Here is a 4,117-nt window from a genome sequence, read left to right as displayed (position 1 = left end):
GCTTATGTTGCTTAGTTTTATAGTTAAACAGGGAATTGTAGTACAAAAACTCATGCCCTAATTTTCTTCACTTTCAGATATTAGGTCTATACTGTATAGAAAATCCATGATCAAACAGAGTAGACTTTAGGATTGCTCTTAGACTCTTATCCTCAAAATTCAGGTAGGACCCAGACATTTCATGGGCTTCCCCAGTCAGAGCTTTGTCCTGTCATGACTAAGTATTTATATGCCCTGTAAGAAAAGATAGCTATTGAGTACTGAGCTTAATACCTGGGTGATGAAATGATCTGTACAACATATCCCTGTGACATGAGTTTACCTATGTAACAAACCTTTACATTTACCTCTGAACCTAAAATAAAAAGATACAGAACAGTCACCTGGTTTGAGTCCTTGCCTTAATATGGAGAAGAGTCTCTCGGATCTGCTTGGTGTGGACAGCATAGACAATTGGGTTGAGGATAGGTGGGATGAGGAGGTAAAGGTTGGCCAAAAGGATATGGATTATGGGGAGGCACACTATGGCCAAAGTGGTGTGTGAGAAAGGAAACAGCAATGGGGATGTAGAAGATGAGGATGGCACAGATGTGAGAGCCACATGTCCCTAAGGTTTTAAGCCTGGCTTCAGAGGTGGCCAAGCCCATTACAGCCCTGAAAATCATCACATAGGAGGCAGTGATGGCCAATGAATCCAGGAGTAATACCAGGAAGCCAATCCCCATTCCATATAAGTTGTTGACCTTTGTGTCACCACATGCCAAGGTGACCACAGCCATGTGCTCACAGTAGGAATGGGCAATGATTTGGGTCTGGTAAAGGGGCAACTTCAGGCAAATCATTAGGGGCAGAGGTCCAATGTAGATTACCCCCCGGAGGAGGGCAGCCAGCCCCAAACGACCCACCACAGCATGGATGAACAACAAGGTATGATGCAGTGGGTCACAGATGGCCATATAGTGATCAAAAGCCATGGCAAGGAAGATGCCTGACTCAACAGTGGCAAAGCAATGAATGAAGAACATCTGGGCCAAACAGGCATTCACACCAATGTTGTGGGCACCAAACCAGAAGATGGCCAGTAGTTTGGGCATGGAAGAGGTTGAAAGGACCAAGTCAATGACAGCCAACATGCACAAGAAGAAGTACATGGGCTGGTGCAGGCTGTGCTCCATCCTTACCACTGCCAGGATGGTTATGTTCCCCAGCACAGCTACCAGGTACATGGAGCCAAAGGGGACAGAGAGCCAGATGTGCAGGGACTCCAGGCCAGGGATGCCAGTGAGCCGGAAAGAGGTAGGCACAGAGCAGGCATTATTAGGGGTTAACATATTCAGGGATCTGGGCTATCCAGGAGACAGGAGCTCTTAGTTTTAGATTTTTACTCTTGTGAGTGATACTGCTTCAGGAACTGTAGACTAGATTTTCATTTCCAACCAGGGTGACTGGTGGTGCCTATAATAAAGAAGAATTCTGAATACCAACTTGAAAAAAAATCAGTTCATATTTTATAAAATAAATTATCCGTAATGATACCTACTGTTAATGATCCGTAATTATGCTCATGATTTTTACTAAATCGCCCTGCCACACTGTGAAAATCCCCAACACTATGCATCCCCTTTCAACTCATAATTTTACTCTAAGGAACTTTTTCTGAAGGAAACAAAATACAAGAGTTCTACGTGTAATAGTTAAATGTAAATCCATGTAACATGTTTAGCTGGTGCCTGCATATGCTTCTCTTATCACTGATCAATAGCAACACTAATAACATACTGATTAGATGTTTGCAACTAATTTTTACTAATGAAAAGTTGGAATAATGTGCTCACACATAAAGCATTGTTTAAATTCTAGTACCTCCATTCAGTGAATTAGATTATATTGATATTTTTAAAGATAAGCACTTCCTGGTATAATGTTCACATCATAGTATAATAAGTCAGGGAATAGCAGGAGGCAGATTAAACTATGGTTTAGTTGTATTAAAGTATGCATGTGAGAGAGAAACACACACCCTTAAATAGAAAAGGGAAGGTTTGGACCTAGCTTTTGTCTGTTGATTTTGGGTGGATGAGATTTGTGCTTTTTTATATTATGCCTTTAAAAATTATCAACAGCTTTAAAAATAAAGTTATAAAATATCAAAACCTGCTAAAAATATAAAGAGAAAATTTGCTATGGTAAATGTACTAAGGAAGCACATTACCTTTTCTCTGAATGGGTTTAACATTGGTTTGTTCAGATTGTCAAATCTAGTTGATCAAAGATATTTAGCATAGGACCCACTTTTTTTTTTTTTGAGACAGTCTTGCTCTGTCAGCAAGCCAGAGTGCAGTAGCGCGATCTTGGCTCGCTGCAACCTCCGCCTCCTGGGTTAAAGTGATTCTCTTGCCTCAACCTCCCAAGTAGCTGGGACTACAGGCACATGCCACCACACCCAGTTAACTTTTATATTTTCAGTAAAGATGGGGTTTTACCATGTTGGCCAGATGGTCTTGATCTCTTGACCTCATGATCCACTCACATTTAAAGTTGCCCAGACTTGATGGTTAAACAAAATGAAAATATATGAGTTTTTAAGAAATGTTTACTCTAAGGACAGGGTCTATTAAGTTTTCCTGGCAAGAATTTTGATATCACCTATAATTTGAGATAATAGAAGAAATACATCTTTGGGCAACTTTTACTAGATATTGCCCATCTAATAGGGATTTAAAAAGAATGGACTGATATAAGACAGTCAGCAAGACACTTCTGCCCAACCACATCCTTCTTGGCCTCCTTGTGAGGAGACAGGAAGATCACTTTATAAAAATCCTTGTCTATTTTTTTGCCCTCTGTCCTTTAGATGCTTCTAAAAGTCTAGCGAGGAATCCTATTGTTCACATCCTCAGGGGTCAGAATCAGAGGGTCTGACATGTCCTCTGTCTCAGGCCTGCCCTCCTGACCATTCTTACCATTAGTCAGCAAGTCTCATGACACCATACATTTTTGCTAAGTTTCACCACTTGTTTGGTTTTTACCTAGGGAAAATTTTATATCCTTTGAGGCCCTTATCCCAGATCACCCTTCTTTGGTATCTCCAGTCTATACCAGAGTGGGTGGGTAAGGGGGAAGAGACGCCATAGTCACCACATTCCCCCAAATTGTCTCAAACAAGGCCATGCACATTTCAATTTATCTAAAATGTAAACAGCAATTATACTTCCGTAGCAAATAAGCATAAGAAACATTCCTGTGCAGACTCATGGCTCCTTAATTCAGGCTCCAACATTCAATTTATCCTTTTATGAGTTAACATTTGGTCAGGCATTGACTGAGTGCTGAATAGAAATATGAAAATTTTGTGAACTTAATGGTTCATGAGTGTTTCCATGTTAACTGATCCTTTAGTGACTCTAATTCAATATGTAAATAAGTTATAATGCATGTAAAGTCATTTCCTCTGGGTTCAAAAGTAAGGTTGCTCTGGATAAGATGGGAAAGAAAAGGAAGTCCTGGAAGGCAGCCCCACACAGCTGCTCAGGGCACTGCGCTTGCCACTAACAAGCCAGATTTCCCTTCCAGACCTTCATCTTACCTTGGCAAATTGCTTAACCTATTGAAGCCTCCCTTTTATTTATATGTGAAGTGGGGAGAATATTGCAAAGGATAAGTATATAGAACAAATGAGATGAATGCGAAGCTCTTGGCACATGACAGCAGCTGCCATTCCCTGAATTCTTGCTGTTTAATATGGGAATAGACTAAAATTTACATTTTATATATTGGAGAGATTTCCTTGTGTTTGTTACATAGGACATCTTATATAGGACATCTTACATAGGACATCTTACATAGGACATCTTAGATTAGAAGATGTTGCAAAAGTGTAGGAATTGTATGGATGGAACAGGGATCCAAGATGAACATTAGTCAATGTAAAATTTTATATATAAAATGAGAATACCTAACATCTTCTCTAAAATTATGGTGGACCATCATCCTAAAGCAGAAAAGAACCCACTCAATGTGAGGGTAAGTCAACACAGTGGCTACTCATCACAAAAAGTGTCCAGAGAAAGCTGGGACAAGAGAAAGTTGAACATACTGTTATTGTGTGTGAGTGTGT

General features: G+C 40.1%; 1 pseudogene; it reads right to left on the bottom strand.

The window, feature by feature from the left end:
• Positions 1–379: 379 nt before the first annotated feature.
• LOC100462270 (olfactory receptor 52M1-like) lies at positions 380–1,417 on the bottom strand (annotated as a pseudogene).
• Between the last annotated feature and the right edge of the window lie 2,700 nt (positions 1,418–4,117).

The sequence above is a fragment of the Pongo abelii genome, chromosome 9 (assembly GCF_028885655.2).
Source record: "Pongo abelii isolate AG06213 chromosome 9, NHGRI_mPonAbe1-v2.0_pri, whole genome shotgun sequence".
In the NCBI taxonomy this organism is placed as follows: domain Eukaryota; kingdom Metazoa; phylum Chordata; class Mammalia; order Primates; family Hominidae; genus Pongo; species Pongo abelii.
The sequence above is the reverse complement of the archived record's forward strand: the minus strand, read 5'-3'. Positions and strand labels throughout refer to the sequence as shown.